The 22,944-nt window shown below is 42.6% G+C and overlaps 1 protein-coding gene across 20 annotated transcripts in view; it reads right to left on the bottom strand.

Moving 5' to 3' along the window:
* Window positions 1-18,938, bottom strand: part of HNRNPC (heterogeneous nuclear ribonucleoprotein C) — a 59,540-nt gene extending 40,602 nt beyond the window's left edge. For 4 of the 20 annotated variants that reach the window (XM_053594266.1, XM_053594269.1, XM_053594272.1 and 1 more), the window contains exons 1-2: window positions 18,756-18,894; window positions 11,680-12,900 (exon numbers count right to left, since the gene is read on the bottom strand). The gene's annotated coding sequence lies outside the window, so the exon portion shown is untranslated. Of the gene's footprint in view, window positions 1-11,672; window positions 12,901-18,084; window positions 18,130-18,755 lie in introns of all 20 variants that reach the window. The other 16 variants (XM_053594256.1, XM_053594267.1, XM_053594271.1 and 13 more) reach the window with 12 other exon arrangements.
* Between the last annotated feature and the right edge of the window lie 4,006 nt (window positions 18,939-22,944).

Raw genomic sequence — 22,944 nt, 5'->3', positions numbered from 1 at the left:
GCACATAGGAAGTGTTGCTGCTACAGCTGATTCTACTACCTCATTTACTATGTACCAACCAAAAAACTGCGCCAAAGATAAACAAGCGATTAATAAATAATACTAAAGGACTTTCAAGATTTTTAAAAACATCATTATAAAGGAAATACAAATTAAGCCTGATACCATGCTTTACCTATCAAACACTTGTTAAAACTGAAGTATCTACTGTGGGCAAGGTTCAGAAGAAATGGTCATTTTTACACATTTTTTTTTTTTTTGGCCGGGGCTGGGTTTGAACCCGCCACTTCCGGCATATGGGACCGGCGCCCTACCCCTTGAGCCACAGGGACCGCCCCATTTTTACACATTTTTAACACTATAAACTGCAACTGTTATTTTCAGAGGGAAACTTTACCTTTTTATCAAAAGCCTTTTTTCATTATTGAAAATTCATCTGAACAGGGCAGCACCTGTGGCTCAGTGAGTAGGGCGCCGGCCCCATATACCGAGGGTGGCGGGTTCAAACCCGGCCCCGGCCAAACTGCAACCAAAAAATAGCTGGGTGTTGTGGCGGGCGCCTGTAGTCCCAGCTACTCGGGAGGCTGAGGCAGGAGAATCGCTTAAGCCCAGGAGTTAGAGGTAGCTGTGAGCCGTGTGACGCCACGGCACTCTACCGAGGGCCATAAAGTGAGACTCTGTCTCTACAAAAAAAAAAAAAAAAAAACCCCAAAAAAAAGAAAATTCATCTGAACGAAACAAGGATGTGAACACATTAACAGTAATAACTTAGAAATCAAGTGTTTGACAATGACTACTAAATATATTTCAGCGTATAAACCCAATGGAATACAATTTAAATGAAACCAGATGACAATAACGTACACATTATCCAGAAAATTATAAGCTAAGGTGTTAGACATCTCAGGATGGGGTGGAATTATAAGGTTTTAAGTTTTTCCCATTTTTCTTTAGTAATGTCGTGCATTTCTGGAACTTATCATTCTGTCAAGATAGCACAATGCTGCCCCCAAAGAAAATGACTATATTGGCTAGGCACCTATTGGCTAAGGTGCCAGTCACATACAATGGAGCTCACAGGTTCGAATCCAGCCCAAACAACGACAACTATAAACAAAAATAGCCAGGCGTTCTGGCGAGCGCCTATAGTCTCAGCTGCTCAGGAGGCTGAGGCAAGAACCAAGAGTTAGAGGTTGCTTTGAGTCCTGTGATGCCACGGCACTCTACCCGAGGGCGGTACAGTGAGACTCTGTCTCTACAAAAAAAAAAAAAATTTTTTTTAGACAATGGCAGTGCCTGTGGCTCAAAGGAGTAGGGCGCTGGCCCCATATGCTGGAGGTGGCAGGTTCAAACCTGGCCACGGCCAATAACCAAAAAAAAAAAAAAATTGTAGTCATATGGATGGTGCCTGTGGCTCAAAGGAGTGGGGTGCCAGTCCCATGTACCAGAGGTGGGGGGGTTCAAACCTGGCCATGGCCACAAACTACAAAAAAAAAAAAAATTATTTTTTTGTCATAGAGCAGTGCCCATAGCTCAGTGGATAGGGTGCCAGCCACGTACACAGAGGCTAGCAGGTTTGAACCCAGCCTGGGCCAGCTAAACAATGACAAATACAACCAAAAAATAACCAGGTTTTGTGGTAGGCACCTGTAGTCCCAGCTACATGGGAGGCTGAGGCAAGAGAATCTTCTTCAGTCCAAGAGTTTGAGGTTGCTGTGAGCTGTGATGCCACAGGGCAACTGCCCTGTTACTCAGGGCAACAGCTTGATACGGTCTCAAAAAATAAAAAATTAATCATGAAGTTTTTATAATAAACCACCTCCATGAAGATAACCATATTTAAAGGATCAATATGACAGTGCATTATGAATGGTTTCATCATCTTCAGAATACATACATTTTAATAAAAGGATCAGGAGTAAACTTTGTTTGAAATACACTCTTCTGGCCAGGCACAGTAGGTCATCTCTGTAACCCTAACACTCTGGGGAGCCCAAGGCAGGTCGATTTAAGTTCAAGCATTTGAGATCTGTCTGGGCAAGGATGAGAACCAGTCTCTACCAAAAAATAGAAAAACTAGCTCAGCATTGTAGTGGGCACCTATAGTCCCAGCTACTTAGGAGGCTGAGGAAAGATGAGGGCTTGAGCCCAGGAAGTTGCTGCAAGATAATCACACTAAGACTTTCTATCCTGGGGCAACAGAGTAAGACTGCCAATAAATAAATAAATAAATAAATAAATAAATAAATAAAATGTACTCTTCAAGTATTCCTAATGTTACTTAGGACTAGCCAGAAATATATGACTAAGTCTGGTTCCAGGAACCCCCACCAAAAGTTTTATTTGTTTTAAATCAACACACAAGCTACAGGTTAACCTAATGGAAAAACAACATTTTACTTTGGTAAAATCAAAATTAGATTAGATTGGAAGAAAAAATGTACATGTTCTCCAATCTGACACAGTTACCTCTTAAATAGCCATGCTTTCTCACTGGAAAAAAAAAAACTTTAAATGGTGAAGCACCTCCAAATTTTGATCAGACCCACCACAGGCAACACAGCAATTATACCCTCAAATGATAACTTATTTCCTCATAAGGCCATTTCTCATCTTAACTATTAGCACTGCCACTACTAGCCACACTGTATGAACAAATGCTATGTATGTATCAACAATAAGGAATTTTAAGTTTTTAATTAGGAGAAAAATACAGTAGAACCTCCATAGTTTGAGATAGGTGCCATAAGATGGGTGCCCACTGCCCCAGCACCCCGTAAGATGGATACTGCATTGGTGCTGATATGCACTAGAGATGGACACTGCCTGTCACTGACATGCACTAGGGGACTGTGTAGGATAAAAGATGAAAGGACAAAATTAAGAAATACCTTGACTTTAAAATGATGACAAGCACCATCACTCTTAGAGCAGTCCGGACCAGGGCCAGAGCAGAACGAGTTAAGAACAGATGGGTCAAGTGCTGTCATGAGAATTAATGAACTAAGTGCTATGATAAACTGTTCTACTTATCCATCAGTTGCTAGCTCTGCATTATGTTACTTTATTGTTATCTAACTGCCCCTTATGTTAATCTATTGGCTAATCCACTAAACTGATGGTTCGTGTCTGTAAAAGGGGGTCAAGGGGGTCAATTGTGACCCTGTGCTTGCTTTCTGCTTCTTTTGCTAATTTTCTCTTTACTTTTAATTGCTAACTTTCTAGACCACCTGTTAAAGGGCTTGTTGCCAACTTTTAGACTAGAAAAACCTCAACTTCAGACCCCCCCATGCTCTCTCGCTTAGTCTACATTAGTCTTTGCTCAGACAGCCCAGTGGTTAATAAGACTACTTTTTAAATTCTAATTTGAGTCTGTAGTCCGTAACAAGTTGACTACCTCCCTACATACAACACCTCCTTAAGGTGACCTAATTGGCATAGACCATACAGGTACCACATGCATGTACGAGTAGGTCTCCCTCATGTTGACCAGATTTTTTTCCTTTTTGAGAGATTCTCACTATTTTGTCCTTGGTAGAGTGCTATAGCGTCACAGCTCACAGCAACCTCAAACTCTTGGGCTTAAGCGATTCTCTTGCCTTAGCCTCCCGAGTAGCTAGGACTACAGGTGCCTGCTACAACACCCGGCTATAATTTGGTTGCAGTTGTCATTGTTGTTTAGCAGACCCGGGCTGGGCTTGAACTGGCTGGCTTCAGTGTATGTGGCCAACACCCTACTCACTGAGCTATGGGCACCAAGCCAACATGGTTGCTTTCGAGTTAAAACCTCATGGACTGAGGAACCTAATCTTTTTTTTTTTTTTATTTTGGCCAGGGCTAGGTTTGAACCCGCCACCTCTGTCTGGCATATGGGACCGGCGCCCTACTCCTTGAGCCACAGGTGCCTCCCGAGGAACCTAATCTTATAAATAAAACTCCATGGAAAAGCTCTAGGTAGGAAAATATCTAATGTATTCAAGAAACAGGTGACCAATGTGGCTTGGGCATTGTATGGATAACAGTAAGAAGAAGTGACACAATAAATCACGTAAGATACCTTGTACATTAAAATTCTGACTTTAATACTAATGTAGTCAGTACTGAGTTTAAAGCTGAAACTTTTAAGCAATACATTTTTCAAATATATTTCAACAGCCATCAATCACCACTGTGGTTAAGACTAGCATAGATGGGCAAAAGAAACATTTTAATAATGCACAACAGGTTAACAGTGGTTTAAAACTGGACCACGTGACCGGAGTATAAATGATAGCATGTTTTTAAATAGCTAATGAATGCCAGGTGAGGTGGCTCACACCTGTAATTCTAGCATTCTGGCAGGCCAAGGCAGATAGACTACTGAAGTTCATGAGTTCAAGACCAGCCTGAGCAAAAGCAAGACCCTGTGTCTACTAAAAATAGAAAAACTGAGGCAAGAGGATAGCTTGAGCCCAAGAGTTGGCTACTGCTATGACATCATGGCACTCTACCCAGGGCAATAAGGTTGAGACTGTCTCAGAAAAGTAAAAATTTAAAGTAAGTAAAAAGCTGATGAAACAATTTTTTTTTTGCAGTTTTTGGCCCTGGGCTGGGTTTGAACCCACCACCTCCAGTATATGGGGCGGGTGCCCTACTCCTCTGAGCCACAGGTACCACCCAAGACAATTTTCTTGTAAGCCAAAGGTGAGGTACAAGGAAAAAAAGTCAAAGACATCTAGCCAAAATCTTCAGCCTTTGTGACATGAAAACTGGAGCGTTGGCTAGGTGCTGTGGCTCAGGCCTGTAATCCTAGCAGCACTCCAGGAGGCCAAGGCAGGTAGATGCCTGAGCTCACAAGTTGCAGACAAGCATGAGCAAGCAAGAGGGAAAACCCAGTCTCTAAAAATACCTGGGTGCCTGTAATCCCAGATACTCAGGAGGCTGAGGCAAGAGAATCCCTTGAGCCCAAGAGTTTGAAGTTGCTGTGAGATGTGACACCACAGCATTCTACCAGGTGGAACATAGTTGAGACTCTGTCTCAAGAAACAAAAAGGAAAACTGGAATCTCATTAAGTGAAGAAGACAGCAACAGTGTACAAAAGAAATTTGGTCTGAGTAAGAATCACAGAAGCCCAGCTTTGTACTTTTAAGCTGATAAGGCTGTTAATGTGTGGGAATCATAGCTTACAAGGTGGTATATGAAGTCATGAGACTGAATGAAATGACCTACAGGAGTATACCCAGAAGAAATGTGGAAGGACTAAACAACAGAGTAATTCAACCAAGTAGAAAAGAAAATGCTAGAAATATACAACAAATGGGATGCAAAGTAAAAATGTTTCAAAGAGTAACACTGGTTAAATAGGTCCAGTGATGGGCGGCGCCTGTGGCTCAGTGAGCAGGGCGCCGGCCCCATATACCGAGGGTGGCGGGTTCAAACCCAGCCCCCGCCAAACTGCAACAAAAAAAAAATAGCCGGGTGTTGTGGCGGGCGCCTGTAGTCCCAGCTACTCAGGAGGCTGAGGCAGGAGAATCGCCTAAGCCCAGGTGTTGGAGGTTGCTGTGAGCTGTGTGACGCCACGGCACTCTACCGAGGACAATAAAGTGAAACTCTGTCTCTACAAAAAAATAATAAAAAATGAATACAGTGAGATGAGGACTAAAAAAGGACCACTGACTGGACTCACCAACACAACCTTCGCTTTTTTTTAACCCCTAAGTAGATTCCACTGCTTGAGACTATGCCTTACTCTGTATCCCAGGCTTGAGTATGTACAGTGGCCCACACACACGTACTATAGTTCACTATAACCTCAAACTCCTTGGCTTAAGCAATCCTGCCTTAAATTCCCCAAAGTGCTGGGACTAAAGTAGTGAGCCAAAGTGCCAGGCTGACTTGTTTTTCTTCCAACTAAACTCACTTCTAAAATGTGCTCACTTCCCTAAAACATGCCACCACATTCTGCAAAATTACACCACAAACGTTCATCTCCCTAATCAATTTACTGTATTGAACACATGTTCGTGCCACTTAAGGTGTTGGGAATTTCTAAGTACATCAACATATTTAGTTTCTAAAAAGGCCCAGTTTTTTTTCCTTTGGGACTGTAACCAAATAAAAATGTTTTTTTTTTTTCCCAGAATATTTGAAAACACAAAGCATCAAAGGATTTGGATTACGAGATGAAATCTACATGCTTACTACCTGGGCTGAATCCACGCTATAGCACTCACTAGTTATATCTAACAGTGGTCGAATTAAATTCTATGCTTCAATATTCTTGCCTCCAAAATGTGGTAATAGAACACATTCAAGGTTACTATGATTTATAACTTAACACAAACTCAGAATTTAACAGTGGTGGACAGATAGAATTTAGATTACTTCCAGACAGAAATGCAAACCCTACCTTTTTTCCTATCAAATGGGAATGAGATTACATTATGTCTAACCCAACAAGGTGTCATAGAAATCAATGGTCATTTCCTAGACCCTCATCAGTTTTTAGCCTATTCTCCCAAATTGTTTGCTAATGTTACTATACAGTGTATTTTTTTTTTTTTTTTTTTTGAGACAGTCTCAAGCTGTCGCCCTGGGTAGAGTGCTATGGTGTCACAGCTCACAGCAACCTCAAGCTCTCGGACTTAATTCTCTTGCCTCAGCCTCCCAAATAGCTGGGATTACAGGTGCCCACAAAGCCTGGCTATTTTGTTGTTGTTGTTGTAACTGTCACTGTTGTTTTAGCTGGCCCAGGCTGGGTTCAAACCCTCCAGCCTCAGTATATGTGGTCAGCACCCTACCCACTGAGCGACAAGCACCGCCCACGTATTTCATTAATAATATACAACAAAAACTCATTTGAAAAACCACATCAAGGATCGGCACCTGTAGCTCAAGAGGCTAAGGCGCCAGCCACATACACCAGAGCTGACCAGTTCAAATCCAGCCCTGGCCCCCCAAACGACCATGACAGCTACAGCCAAAAAATAGCCAGGCATTGTGGTGGGTACCTGTAATCCCAGCTACTTGGGAGATTGAGGTAAGAGAATTGCTTAAGCCCCAGAGTTGGAGGTTGCTATGAGTAGTGACTCTACAGCACTCTACACAGGGAACAGCTTGAGACTGTCTAAAAAAAAATTTGACAAAAAGACAAACCACATCGAGTTTATCCTTACACCTAAGATTACTGCTTTCTTCAAAGTCATTGAGACAGTGGCCTACTCTTAAATGTCTCCTTATTGCCCTGCCCATCCTTCTCACTCACATTCCCCAAAAGCCAGAAACAAAAACCAGGACTCTCTAGGGCAGGTGCCTGTGGCTCAAAAGGAGTAGGGCGCCACCCCATATGCTGCAGGTGGTGGATTCAAACCCAGCCCCGGCTAAAAAACGCAAAAAAATAAGTCTCTACTCTCCAAAATCCTTCAAGTTCCTCTTATGCCTATGATAGTCTAGATCTTAAACATGGCCCTATAAGCACTGTACCACAAAGGCTTAGCTTCCCTTTTTCTGGTGTTGAGACAGAATCTTACTGTCACCCTAGGTAGAGTGCCTTGGTGTCTTGGTTAACAGCAACCTCAAACTCTTTGAGTACAAATGATCCTCTTGCCTCAGCCTCTGAAGGAGCTGTAACCAGCCTAAGCAAGAGGGAGACCCGTCTCTAAAAATTACCAGGCAACGTGGTGGGCATAGTCCCAGCTACCTGGGAGGCTGAAAGGCTTGCTTGCACTCAAACAATCCACCTGCCCTAGCCTCCCAAGTGCTAAGATTACAGGCATAAACCACCACATCTGGCTGAATACTTGGTTCTTGCCTACCTCTCCAATTCCATCTCTCATTCCATCCACCCTTGATGACTGTTTTCCAATAGTATTTCTTGCTTGGTTACCCTCATTATCTGTGCTTTCTCACCTGATACTCAACTTCCAGATCCCAGCTTCACCATCAGCTCCTTTAAGGTTCCCATACTAGCAGCATTTTCCCACCCCCATATTCTAAATTTGGTGCCCTTATCTTCCATCGTCATAATACCCTGTTTTTTCCCTTTATGGATTCTGATTGTGCAGAGTGCTATGTGTTTCTCTCTCCCCTCAGTGGTCTACAATAGCAAAAAGGGCAGGAGACAGTATGTTTTGTTCATCCCTATATGCTCGAGCCTAATGAAAAATTTTGAAGTATATTCAAATGCCCCCCCAAAATCTGTATTTCAATGTTCTGTAAGCACTGCAAAAAATCAATGTTTAAAATACTTCTCCAGGGGCGGCGCCTGTGGCTCAGTGAGTAGGGCGCCGGCCCCATATGCCGAGGGTGGCGGGTTCGGACCCAGCCCCGGCCAAACTGCAACAGAAAAATAGCCGGGCATTGTGGCGCGCGCCTGTAGTCCCAGCTGCTCGGGAGGCTGAGGCAAGAGAATCGTGTAAGCCCAAGAGTTAGAGGTTGCTGTGAGCCATGTGACACCACGGCACTCTACCCGAGGTGGTACAGTGAGACTTTGTCTCTACAAAAAAAAAATACTTCTCCCCCACACCTCTCAAATCCTAGCCTGCTCCCTTTGTTTATATTTCCCAGCCCATCTATCCCTAACCCAGAAGCTAGAAAACTAGGTGTCATGCCAAATCTGTACTCTTCTTGCTCACCATACCACACCCATCACCCTCCTAAATTTATCACACACACACACCCCACCCCACCCCATAATCTCTAATCTCATCAGCATTATCCAGGCTAGGTCATTATTCTTCCATGGACTTTTTTTTTTTTTTTTTTTTTTGAGACAAAGTCTCACTTTATTGCCCTCAATAGTGCTGTGGTGTCACAGCTCACAGCAGCCTCCAACTCTAGGGCTTAGGCTATTCTCCTGCCTCAGCCTCCAAAGTAGCTGGGACCGCAAGCACCCGCCACAACGCCCAGCTATTTTTTTGTTGCAGTTGGGCCAGGGCCAGGGCCAGAGCCAGAGCCAGAGCCAGAGCCAGGTTCAAACCTGCCACCTTTGGTATATGGGGCGGGCGCCCTACTCAATGAGCCACAGGTGCCGCCCCTTTTAATGGCTTCTTTATCTCCTACTTCCACTCTCATTTACCTGTAAGCCATTTCTACACTATTAGAGTGACATTTCAATAAGTGAAAATCTTGGGCGGTGCCTGTGGCTCAAAGGCGTAGGGCGCCGGCCCCATATGCCGGAGGTGGCAGGTTCAAACCCAGCCTCGGCCAAAAACTGCAAAAAAAAAAAAAAAAAAGTAAGTGAAAATCTGATGTCATTTCCCAGTTTATAATCATTCAATGGTTCAACCTTGGTTTCTCAATAAAACACAAACTCCTTGGCATGGCATTCAAATTTTTATGATCTGGACTTAAAACCAAGATTCGATTCAGCACACTTTCATTTAAAAGCATCCTCTGACCTCTTATGCCAGGTTCATACCCATTTCTGAATGCTTTTACTTTTGTTGAGCTGCAGTCTATGTTGTCAAGGCTGAGTACAGTGGCTACTCACAAACACAATTACAGCTTCGAACTCCTGGCCTCACATGATCCTTCTGTCTCAGTCTCCCAAGTAGCAGCGTCTACAGGTACACACAACTGTGCCTGGCTTATTTCTGCATGCTCCTACAGGATCTGTGTTTTTTTTTGCAGTTTTTGGCTGGGGCTGGGTTAGAACATGCCAAGTCCGGCATATGGGGCCGGCGCCCTACTCCTTTGAGCCACAGGTGCCACTGGTTATTGAGCCACTGGTTATTTCTAATCACATGATGACATCTCATTCATCTGTCTCCCTCATTAGGCCATGAGTCCCTTAAGACATAACTATTATTTTTTATATCTCCCCCAAAAGAACATAAACCATAAAATGTAGATTAAGAAGGAATAAATCAAACTAGACCTGTAACGAACAACTTCCACACACTGCAGAGTAGAAAACAGCTCTCATACATTTTGAGAGCATGAATAAAACTAGCAACCTATTTTTCTAAAAACCCACTCCTCTTCTATATAAATAACCTCAGGACTTTCTCCTACTTTTTTTTTTTTTTTTTTGTGGTTTTTGGCCGGGGCTGGGTTTGAACCCGCCACCTCCAGCATATGGGACCGGCGCCCCACTCCTTGAGCCACAGGCGCCGCCCTCCTACTTTTGAGTGTTACTTTTGGTGTTCACTTTATTTTTTATTTTTGAGACAGAGCCTCAAACTATCACCCTGGGTAGAGTGCCGTGGTGTCACAGCTCACAGCAACCTCTATCTCCTGGGCTTAAGCAATTCTCTTGCCTCAACCTCTCGAATAGCTGGGACTACAGGCAGCTGCCACAACGCCCGGCTATTTTTTGGCTATAATTGTCATTGTTGTTTGGCAGGCCCGGGCTGGATTCGAACTGGCCAGTTCTGGTGTTATGTGGCTGGCGCCTTAGCCACTGGAGCTACAGGCGCCACCTTGGTGTTCACTTTAGGTATCACTCTTTTGGTCTAAAGGAAGGGGGCACGTATGTGATTTACTCTACTACCACAGCACTGAATTAGCCTTCAAATGTCATTCTAATTCTCCTCCAGCTTGAAATCTACATTCCACTATACTACGTAAACTACTACAGATTGCTCAAAATTCTCAACTCTTTGGCTATCCATGTCCTTGTTAATTAATTTCCACATTATTCTGGTAAATACAAGATTCATCCCTTCTTACCATCCTTGGGAAACACATTAGATTCCCCAATATCTAGCTGGGCCAAGTTACCATTATAAAAGGGGTAAGCCGGGCGGCACCTATGGCTCAAAGGAGTAGGGCGCCGGTCCCATATGCCGGAGGTGGCGGGTTCAGACCCAGCCCCGGCCAAAAAAAATCACAAAAAAAATAAATAAATAAAAGGGGTGAGCCATAGATCGTTCTTTTTTTTTTTATTTCTTTATTTATTTTTTTTTTTGTAGAGACAGAGTCTCACTGTAGCGCCCTCGGGTAGAGTGCCGTGGCGTCACACAGCTCACAGCAACCTCCAACTCCTGGGCCCAAGAGATTCTCTTGCCTCAGCCTCCCAAGCAGCTGGGACTACAGGCGCCTGCCACAACGCACGGCTATTTTTATTTTGCAGTTTGGCCGGGGCTGGGTTTGAACCCGCCACCCTCGGCATATGGGGCCGGCGCCCTACTCACTGAGCCACAGGCGCCGCCCCCATAGCTCGTTCTTAATTTAGATACAGAGGTTAGACAGATTTCCCTGTTTTGGCGTTAATAAAACTAGCTTTTCTCAAATTTTTAAAGATCTTCCAGTGAGAAAGCATTTTATTGTAGCGTATTTCTTGCAGTTTGATTCATGCTAAATTTTAGTCTAAATACAAAAATGTCACAAACCCAACGATTACATTGTAGATGACAAAAAATTTGAAATGATCTAAAAAAAAAAATGTACTAGTATTGTCCTTATATTGTTCCTAATCATGATAACAAGGCATTTTCATTGAAAGTAGAGGAGAACTTTGGCTGCTTGTTCCAAATATCAAAAATCCTCTTCGCAAATCAACCCCAGTTAACTATAAACTCTTATTATTCCATTAGTTTACAAATAACTGAGGTGGTCTCCCCTATAAACATCTTGAAATTTACACACAGAAGGCTTAATCAGAACACAGAGGCTATGACCTACACCAGATCAACTGAATTTAAATGTGTTGACTTCCTAACTCTGTTATGAATCCAAGTGGACCTCACACCTCTTACCATCACCCAGGAAGGGTGTGCATCTGTTCCGAAGGCCCCCCTGGCTCCAGGTCATCCTGGCTGCTGCTGCTCCAGGCTGGGCATCCATGTTGCTGCAGCTTGTGGTTTGTGAAGAGTTGTGTACAGGAAAAGCAGGATGGGATTTCAAGGGAAACAGGAGAAAGATGGCTTTCTGGGAAAAGGCCATCACTATCATAGGTCTTAAGCAGTACCACACACATTTTATTGCAGCACAGTTTAAAAATTTAACAAATGAAAGATTAAAAATAAAAAAACAAAAATAAAAAAAATTAAAAATACAGACGTCCAGAGATGCTCTAAAACAGTTAAGTTAAAGATTAGGAAAAATAAGGTCATAGACTTAACAGCCAATAAAATTCTTTCCAGTGTGGGGAAGGGGATGAGGGCAGGGGTGGGGTTGGGAGAGAAAAGGTTTACGTGATCATTCCACTTAAAAATGCTAATGCCTTCGCTTTCTCTCCCAAGATGTAAAACTCGAAAGTCAATCAGTAGGCCGGAGAAATTCTTACGAACATTCAGAAAAACTCGATTTTAATCCGGTTAAAAATCATCAGTGTCATTATCATCATCATCATCACCATCATAAGTATAATAGTAATAAATAATAGTAACTAGTAACAACAATAAAAAGGAAATCAGCGGAAAGTCAGGAAAAATGTAAAAAAAAAATTGAAATAACTTACTGTAGCTGAAGATCAAAAAAATCTCACTGTAAAAAAACAAAAATAAAAATAGCCCAGATTAGAAAAACGGGAGGTGCAAAAATGTCAAGTCAGTAAAGTTCATTTCTTTTCTCTTTCCAAAAGCAGTTTCCACAAAAACCGCAAGGATAAAGCTCTCAGTAGCAGACAAGCAAAGCCCTTTTCACATCAATCAATCAATCTTAAAAATACACGAGGAAGTAGAGAGGTCAGTTTACAAGAGGCTAAAAGGCTCCTCCTCCTCTAACCCAACTGCTGCAGAAAAAAATAGAAATTTTAAAAATTACATCTTAAATCCAGGTCCCGGTTTTTGGAAACAATTAAAAAAAAAACACCTGTACATTTGCCATAGTGCACACCAAGTTGCATCATTATATTTAAAATGTCTTTATAAAATCAGTTTTGGAATGGGAATGTGTGTGTTCTGAAAGGGTAGGGAAGGGAAGTTAAAAATCAAAGCTGAGCTCCAGTGAGTAGGGATGGGGTTCGCCTTGCTGCCCTGTGAAAGGAGAAGGGACAGATTGAGTCAGAGTTCCTCAGAAATGCTGTGCCCTAAACCCCCAGGACAGAAATATCTGTCTATTGCATCTAGCACATTTTGGTAAAGCGTAACATACTGGAATGGGAGTAGCCTATATAGAATCGTCACCTCTACCAGTGTGTCATCACAATTTGATGTGAATAGATGACTAAAATTAACTACACACACCTCAGTATGCCCTTAAGGGTCTGAAGGTCTACATTCAAATATAATCAGTTTGGGCAAAGAAAATACAGAAAAAAACAGGCCAACAGATGAAGATGTGAACAAATGTCAAATAGATTAGGAAAGTAAGCAGATTCATGGGTTTTTAATTTATCAACTGAAAGTGAATGATCTACCATGAAGACAAACACTAAAGATGACTCATCTATTCTCAAACCAATGTGATGTAACCTCAAGACCTGCTAGGTATTATAGTAAGGGGAAAAGATGTCTTAACTAAGGAGTACACTATTCCCACCTTACTGACAGAATGAAAAAAAGAAACGAAGGAAAAAAGATAACTGAATGTCATAAAACAGGTGAAAAAAATTGATGCTTATGGAATTTCTTATGGTTCTGTGGTCCACTGTCTACCAATTAATTCCAAGAAAAATACACAACAAACTGGTTGTTTCATCAGCTAAACTAAGAATTGCAAGCAGATTGTAGCTCATTGTGCAAAGAAAGAACTGGCTGAATTCACATTTCAATATTCAGCTGTGGTTTTATTTTTCCTTACAAATTTCATAAACTAAAAATTTTTAACTCAGCTTTTAAAATGTGTCCCTTGAGCCAACTATGACTGTACCAGAACAGTTACTATAACTAAAAATTTTAACCGTAAATTTTTTTACATAGCTGACCAGTTTAGGTATGACATGCTCACTTTTAAATTTGGATTGATGTGCAAAACTGTACAAACTGTAGAAACTGCAGAGTTGTAGAAAATGTACATCTGAGTGGTGTATACTTTGCGTCAGACTTCAGGAAGTAGTTATGATGAAATACTCAATTTTCTTATTTGAAGTAATAATCTGAACATGGTACTTTTAAATTTTCAGGTCTAGGTTAATGTTACAGCTGAACCATAAACAAGTCCGTTGCACATACGTCCCAAAGGCACAAGCTTTTTTAAAAAAAATTTTTGACAAGAAAGCATTTATATGTTTCTTTTTTTTTTTTAAGAGACAGCGTCCACTTTATTGCCTTGGGTAGAGTGCCATAGCATCACAGCTCACAGCAACCTCTAACTCCTGGGCTTAGACGATTCTCTTGCCTCAGCCTCCCAAGTAGCTGAGACTACTGGTGCCTGCCAGAATGCTCAGCTATTTTTTGTTGTTGTTGCAGTTTGGCCGGGGCAGGTTTGAACCCATCACCTTTGGTATATGGGGCTGGTGCCCTAACCACTGAGCCACAGGCACCGCCCAAGAAAGCATTTGTATATTTCAATGTCAAGAAATTAAGGTATCTTGGGCGGTGCCTGTGGCTCAAAGGGGTAGGGCACCGGCCCCATATGCCAGAGGTGGTGGGTTCAAACCCAGCCCTGGCCAAAAACTGCAAAAAAAAAAAAAATTAAGATATCGTAATTGTCAAACCAGAAGTCCAAAAAAAAAAAAAAAAAAGTAAGGTATCTCCCAAGATGTTAATCTAATAATGAGCTACCATTTTTAGAAAGACCAAACTTTAGCACCTAAATGTAACATTTTCAATTAAGAGTATACCTAGATCATTCAAAAGACATGTTTAAAAAAGAGCACCCCAAGGTTATCCTCTGGTTTGGATCCCTTCTTCTCAAAGTGAGTTATGTCAAATCAACCACCAGCATGGGCATCCTCACCCAGCACTTTAAAAATGCAAATTCTCAGGCACCACCCAGACTTAATTAGAAACCCTGGTGGTGGAGACCCTAGCGATCTAGCCCCTCTGGCTGATTCTTGTGTTAGCTCAAGTATGAGAACCACTGGGAAAAAGCTTAAACTTTCTAACCCCTAGGTAATAACTCTTTAAACAAAAGTGCCTCATCTTTCCAACGTATGGCAGACACAAGTTTGAGCACCAAGGCTTCAAATATTATTTTCCTAATAAAATATAAATAATCTAATAACATAATAGCCTATCATAGTAAAATCCAAAGTCTTTTTTTTTCCTTTTATAAACCCAAAAGTTCCAAAATCAAAGATCACGGCTTCCATTATGTTGCACCTAGCAGTTCTGGTTCTTGTCAGATAACGCTGTAGTAAATCCGGTATGTACAAAACCAGAATAGTTCCTGTTACCAATGAGAATCAATGAATATACATATTAAGTCTAAGGAAATAATGCTCTCCAAATACAATTATTAACAAAACTGTTTTAAGGTATAAGTGTTTCAGTTAAGGCAGCTGTTACTATTAATTACTATTTCTAGAAGACTGCTTTCAATAATAAAGCTTTTTTTTTTTTTTTGTAGAGACAGAGTTTCACTTTATGGCCCTCAGTAGAGTACCATGGCATCACACAGCTCACAGCAACCTCCAACTCCTGGGCTTAAGCGATTCTCTTGCCTCAGCCTCCCGAGTAGCTGGGACTACAGGCGCCCGCCACAACGCCCGGCTAATAAAGCTATTTCTATATACATCACAGTTCGCAGGCAACAACCTCAATTCAGTAAGTCTCAGTCTCATTTTACAGCTGTAAAAATAAAAGCCAGTTTAATTTGTCTAAGGTAAACCTCCTCCTTTAATCAGCAAGGAGGATTAAAATCTAGTTCTCCTGACTCCTAGGATAGCATTCTTTCCACTGTTACATCCCTCAACATTCATCACTTAATACACGTAATTAAAATTTCCAGATTAGTACAACTAGCTACTTAAGTTCATTGCTTGCTTTTTTTCTAACAGACATTTCATCCAAAACAGGGCCAGCATACTACTCAAACCCTCTAGAGACCTAATTACAAACATTAAGCTATGCTAAAATTCTCCACAGTCTGACTAGCAAACCATGTATCCCCTAGTGGCACAAGCAATGGGAAAAATTCCTAAGACCTTAAACCCTTCTCTAGCCAATATGAAATTATTACTAATGCCTACCTAGTTGAGAGCACATCTATAATTTCTGATACTAATTCTGTGGCCAGATAGTTCCTGATGAATAGTACTGCAGAGGAATTTTTGCTCCCTTAATACATGCTGAACCCAAGGAACCAGTATTTCTAATGCCTCAAAAAAAAAAAAAACAACTTCAATTTATGTCAATGCTTATCAATACTACTCTTTTTTTGTGTGTGCGTGGTTTTTGGCCAGGGCTGGGTTTGAACCTGCCACCTCCAGCATATGGGTCTGGCGCCCTACTCCTTGAGCCACAGGCGCCACCCAATACTACTCTTAAATACTAATTTCTGGCATTTGTCTTTGCCAACAATATTTTTATTAAATACAGAGTGCCCTAAAAGGTCACCGTAGGAAAATCAGCACACTATTATTATCTATTTTTAATGTATTTTTATGTTTATATATCAACATGTAGAGTAATTCTTTTGTAAGCATGTTGTAAAATTTGTAAGAAACAGTTTGTAGGGCGGCACCTGTGGCTCAAAGAAGCAGGGTGCAGGCCCCATATACCGGAGGTGGTGGGTTCAAACCCGGCCCCGACCAAAAAAATAAAAAAAAAAAAAACTGCAAAATAAATAATAGATAAGTTTAAAAGAAAAAATAGTTTGTAAATAAAGGTCCATTGAACTACAATTACCAGTTTCCCTTTGTATAGTGACCTTTGGGACATCCAGTAGATCATTTCCTCATTGATCTATCACTGTACTGCCCTTACCTCATTTCTGACAGTTCAGCAGAATGATCAACTTTAGTTTTAAGCCCACATAGAACCTAAATATCTAGGCCTCCAAAAAGGAGGGGCAACGTTTTTGACCCCTATTTTACTTATTCTTGGCCTCAAAGAGTTCCTCCTACTTCAGCCTTCCCAGAAGCTGGAATTATACCAAAAGGGCCCAGTGATGAATTTCTTATCTTGTATTATTGGTTCAAACTGTGCTTAACAGCATTATTTTTTGTGAGAACACCACGTTGTGAAAAGTAAAATCAACAAAATCTTATGAAAGGATTTTTAAAAAGGTATTTCCTAGACAAATTTCCTTAAGATCCTACTTATTTTATTTATTTTTTTTTTTTGTAGAGACAGAGTCTCACTTTATGGCCCTCGGTAGAGTGCCGTGGCCTCACACAGCTCACAGCAACCTCCAACTCCTGGGCTTAAGTGATTCTCTTGCCTCAGCCTCCCGAGTAGCTGGGACTACAGGCGCCCGCCACAACACCCGGCTACTTTTTGGTTGCAGTTTGGCGGGGGCGGGTTTGAACGCGCCACCCTCGATATATGGGGCCGGCGCCTTACCGACTGAGCCACAGGCGCTGCCCCAAGATCCTACTTATCTTATTAAAATCATCCTACTTCCCATGATTGCATTAGTGCACACAGCTATGATATAAAAAAAGCATCCTACTTGTATTAAAAATTATGTAATTTTTATTTATTCTTTTTTTTTTTTTTTGAGACAAGCCTCAAGCTGTTGCCCTGGGTCGTGTGCAGTGGCATTACAGCTCACAGCAACCTCCAACTCTTGGGCTCAAGTAAACCTCTTGCCTCACTTTTTCTGTTTTTAGTAGAGACTGGAGTCTTGCTTTTTGCTCAAGTTGATCTCCAACTCCTAAGCTCAAGTAATCCACCCACCTAGGCCTCCCAGAGTGCTAGGATTACAGGCGTGAGCCACCTCGCCCAGCCAACTTAACGAAAAATTTTAATGAAGTTTTAGCACCTAGCAAATACTTGGCAATGTAATACTTAAAAAAATGTAGCTGTGCATCTTTTTACAAAATTTAGATAGACAAAATTGCTGGAATATCTTGCCACCCTGGGAAGGTAACATATTTAAGTCTCATAATTATTTTTCTAAGTGCAGTTTGGGAATTTCCATTTACCTCTGGTTTCTGTGATTGGGTTCTTGCGAAAATTACAACATAGCTATTTTAGAATCTAGCATTCTGATAACTAAATAAAACCACTAACCTAGTGGTCAATTCCTTAATAGTTCTGCTACAGACTTAATAAGAGCCTGGCAACCCAATCCCTTATGCCTCAGTTTCTAAGAATAATAATAATACCTACCTCAAGGAAAGTTCCACTAAATTATATATTTCAGTGTTTTGTAACCTGCAGATAAAAAGTCAGTTGTAATTATTAACTGTTAACACAATTAAATTACATTATTTCCTTTTACAAATGGCTGAAAATACTCCGAGGTCCATTGTTTGCTTAGAGAAATAAAACAAAAAGTTAATCAGAAAAACATTAGGTCCGTTGATAAAACATTATTTTTAGGCCACGCGTTACGCTTCGAAATTTAAAGGTTCGCGGTCCATCTACCTGGCAATCCTCCCCTATCCCTCCCCAATTTTTAATGTAACAAACAGAGATAACACAAGACATCAGTGGCCCATTAACTTAAGCTACAATAAATAACCATCTCGGTCGTCACTTTCACGAAGTCCTCACGGTCCTCATGGTCGTAGAATATCAAAGGAAAGCAGCCGTTAACACAGAAAAAGAGCGAAAAAAGGGTATTTTCCCGGCCGGCAGAGGCCTAGAAAACGCTAGGTTAAATCTACGCAAAGGATTAGAACCTGTAAAATCCTCTCCCGCTTGAGACCTAATCTCCCACAGCTAATACAATAAATGAGGCCCTGCTTTGGGGGGGGGGGGTTCCCTCTTCTCTCCCACACCCCCTCGTGCTCTCCAAGGAACCCAGCGCCATCCCAGGGTCTGCCCCGCATACTTACCAGGAGGGGGGAGGGAGAAGAGATTCGATTCTGAGTCTCCTACTCCCGGATTCTACGTGAAGAAGCCGAGTACTGCTCGAGGTCGACAACGCGGCCGCAACCGCTCTGTCTTCGTCTCTTCACAAAATGGCCCCCGAGTCTCCTCTGCCGCCGAGACGAAGGCCTAGCCCCCGCCCCAATCCTGCAACCCTTCCTATTGGCTATGCGTTTTCTCGCTCCCGCTCCTAATTAGACAGTTCTACCGCTCTTCACAATTCTATCCAATCAAAATTAGCAGTGGGTTAGCCTACGCAAGAGAATTTCCACATGCGTAACAGAAACTAGTGTACGACTGGCTACTTTTCCTGTCACTTATCGCCTGAAGACTGCTTATTGGTCACTGTACCGGATGCAGTTCTGGGCGGAAACCTCGCCTTTGTATCGCGCACCACTTCACATCCGGGCATCCGGGAAGTCTGATTGGCGGCAACAGTGTCCTATCTCTGCTCCTTAGAGTACACAGCAGGAGTTCCGCCCAGTTCTCGGAATGCCCCGAGCGTGGGGGTTGGGGATGGGGTTTAGGCGTGTCGACTGGTAGCGAGCTTGCGCGAAAGACCTGCCCTAGCCCTAAGGACTAGGAAACAGAAAAAGCGCCAAATGAGGGCTGTACCGTGCAAAGTGGATAAAGAAAGGATCGTATAAAAAAAGAAAGGACTTTTATTAGAAATGAGAAGGAACAGTGATAAACAGTGTTAAAGTGTATCAAACAAGCTCTGCAGATTTTGCAACCCTAGGTCGCTTCTCAGTTCCAGACTCCATGTAATGGAGTAATGCCCTTCAGACCACATATTCCACCCAAACCGACTGACTTCCTTATTCCTCTCCAGTACAAAAAAGAGGTATGAAATGCTGGCCTTGTAGCAGGCCCCAAGTCATCTCACTCGCTAATATCCTATCTTCCAGCCAAATTGGCCAATCCCTCTGCTTCTGGTCTCTTAATTCTCCTCATCCTGAAGTGGCCTGTGTCTCACCTAACCCCTCGCCTGCGGGGAGTCTTTCACATCATGGGACCAATTCTGTGAAGAAGCGGATTTCTGTGTGTTGCTGGGGAAAAGTGGGTAACACAAAATAATGATACACGATTCTCCCACTCGGGGCTAGACAGGGACCCCTCACCCCCATTCTCTAGGCCCAGGTGAGCTCAGAAATCAGACCCCCATTTCTAGGCACAAATAGGTTGCCCTTTCCAGGCCACACCCTCTGAGCTCTAACAAGATCTTTTTTTTTTTTTCTTTTTTCTAACAAATTCTTGAACAAAGCAGCCTGACATGGTTTAGCTTGTTCCACCTTGGGCAGAGAACTTAGACCCTAATCCCTTCTTGAGACAAAAACTGCAAAGACCTAATAACCTTGCCGCAGGGGAGGGGCTGCATTCATTCATATGTTAATACACTCGTTTAAGTTTTTTCCACCTACTAAGTCCTGGACAAAATGTAATGTATACTCCTGGCAAAGGACCCTTGCGGGAGACTTCCGACTAGTGTCTTCCCCTTTGCCCACAGTTCTGGTGCTTTTAACTCCTTCTGTATTGCTTTCTGTCTAATAAAATCCTATCTTACCGCTGATCTGTGGTCTGTGGGTTCATTCTTCCAATCCCGGAGACCAAGGACCTACAGAAGGAAGAAATTCCAGTAACAACATGAAGCATTATCTAGAAATCTAATTTCACTTGTGTCTGTTTTTAAAAGATAAGTGTGTGAAAAAAAATAATAAAAAAAAAAAAGATAAGGGCGGCGCCTGTGGCTCAGTGAGTAGGGCGCTGGCCCCATATGCCGAGGGTGGCGGGTTCAAACCCAGCCCCGGCTGAACTGCAACCAAAAAATAGCCGGGTGTTGTGGCAGGTGCCTGTAATCCCAGCTGATCGGGAGGCTGAGGCAGGAGAATCGCGGAAGCCCAAGAGCTAGGGGTTGCTGTGAGTCCTGTGACATCATGGCACTATACTGAAGGCGGTAAAGTGAGACTCGATCTGTACAAAAAAAAAACAGATAAGTGTGTGTTTGAAAGCAGTTTTTATGCATTAGTTTTTAATTCTGAATTCCAAAAAGAGTCACAAAAAAGGTAGCAACATTTTTTTGGGGTTTTTTTTTTTTCAGTTTTTGCCCAGGGCTGGGTTTAAACCTGCCACCTCGGCATATGGGGCCGGCGCCCTACCCCTTTGAGCCACAGGCGCCGCCCGGTAGCAATTTTTTTGAAAACAACTTTTAACTTTTTTTTGTAGAGACAGAGTCTCACTTTATGGCCCTCGGTAGAGTGCCGTGGCGTCACACGGCTCACAGCAACCTCCAACTCCTGGGCTTAGGCAATTCTCCTGCCTCAGCCTCCCGAGTAGCTGGGACTACAGGTGCCCGCCACAACACCCGGCTATCTTTTTGTTGCAGTTTGGCCGGGGCAGGGTTTGAACCCGCCACCCTCGGTATGTGGGGCCGGTGCCTTACCAACTGAGCCACAGGCGCCGCCCACAACTTTTAACTTTTTTTCTTTTTTTTTTTTTTTTGTAGAGACAGAGTCTCACTTTATGGCCCTGGGTAGAGTGCCCTGGCCTCACACAGCTCACAGCAACCTCCAACTCCTGGGCTTAAGCGATTCTCTTGCCTCAGCCTCCCGAGTAGCTGGGACTACAGGCACCCGCCACAACGCCCGGCTATTTTTTGGTTGCAGTTTGGCCGGGGCCGGGTTTGAACCCGCCACCCTCGGTATATGGGGCCGGCGCCCTACCGACTGAGCCATAGGCGCCGCCCTCAACTTTTAACTTTTTTATTGGTATCCCTTTCTATAATGTTTGGATTTTGTTTTTTCCATAGGTGTATCGATTTAAACTAAAAAGCAAAAAGCGTAAAAGAAAAATATACTTAAAGTGTTAATAGTGGTTCTCTCCTGGCTCAGCATCCGTAGCTCAGTGAGTAGGGCACTGGTCACATACACTGAAGCTGGCAAACAATGACAACTGCAACCAGAAAATAGCCGGGCATCGTGGCAGGCGCCTGTAGTCCCAGCTACTTGGGAGGCTGAGGCAAGAGAACCACTTAAACCCAAGGGTTTGAGGTTGTTGTGAGCTGTGACTCTACAGCACTCTACCAAGTGAGACTCTGTCTGAAAAAAAAAGGAAAAGCAGCAACAGGAAGGAAAAGCATCAACAGAAAGAACAGGAAGAAAAAGCCTTCTTTACTTCTTTTTGTTTGTTTTTTGAGACAGAGCCTCAAACGATGGCCCTGGGTAGAGTGCTGTGGCATCACAGCTCACAGCAACCTCCAACTCCTGGGCTCAAGCGAGTCTTCTGCCTCCACCTCCCAAACAGCTGGGACCACAGGTGCCCACCACAACGCACTATTTTTTTTGTTTTTGTTTTTGTTTTTTTTTTGGTTGCAGCTGTCATTGTTATTTGGCAGGCCCAGGCTGGATTCGAACCTGCCAGCTCAGGTGGCACTGGGTAAAATAAGGAGAGAACTTGGAATGTAGAGTTCAGTGGATAGATTATTGATAATCTAGCTTTTTTCTTTTTTGAGATAGAGTCTCACTCTGTTGCCCAGGGTACAGTGCCATGGCATCAATCTAGCTCACAGCAACCTCAAACTCCTGGGTTGAAGCAATCATCTTGCCTCAGCCTCCCAAGTAGCTGGGACTACAGGTGCCCACCACAAGACCAGGCTAATTTTTGTATCTTTAGTAAGGACAGGGGTCTCACTTTGCTCCGGCTGGTATCAAACTCCCGGCTCAAGGAATCCTCCTGCCTTAGCCTCCCACAGCACTAGGATTATAGGGTGAGCCACTATGCCTCACTATGATCTGGTTTCTAGAATACCAATTCTCCAAATTAGACTTTATATACTGATTATAAAATTATCTGTCACTTTGGTTGGCTACACACCTTGTCAAGGCTTCCATTATGATTTTTCCCTCACATTACTTAAGTGTTTTCATATAAAAATATCCTATTTGTTTATTTCTGATAATAGGTGATTCTTGTAAAAGTTCGAAATACAGAAAAAGTGCAAGGTGCTATGTGATTCCTACTCCAGAAACATCCACTTATAACCATTTGCTATAGATCTTTACAAACTTTTTTTTTTTCCTAGAGACAGAGTCTCACTTTATCACTCTTGGTAGAGCGCCGTAGCCTCACACAGCTCACAGCAACCTCCAACTCCTGGGC

Source organism: Nycticebus coucang, chromosome 6 (genome assembly GCF_027406575.1).
Source record: "Nycticebus coucang isolate mNycCou1 chromosome 6, mNycCou1.pri, whole genome shotgun sequence".
NCBI lineage: Eukaryota > Metazoa > Chordata > Mammalia > Primates > Lorisidae > Nycticebus > Nycticebus coucang.
Note: the sequence above shows the minus strand (reverse complement) of the source record. Positions and strands in the feature narration are given on the sequence as shown.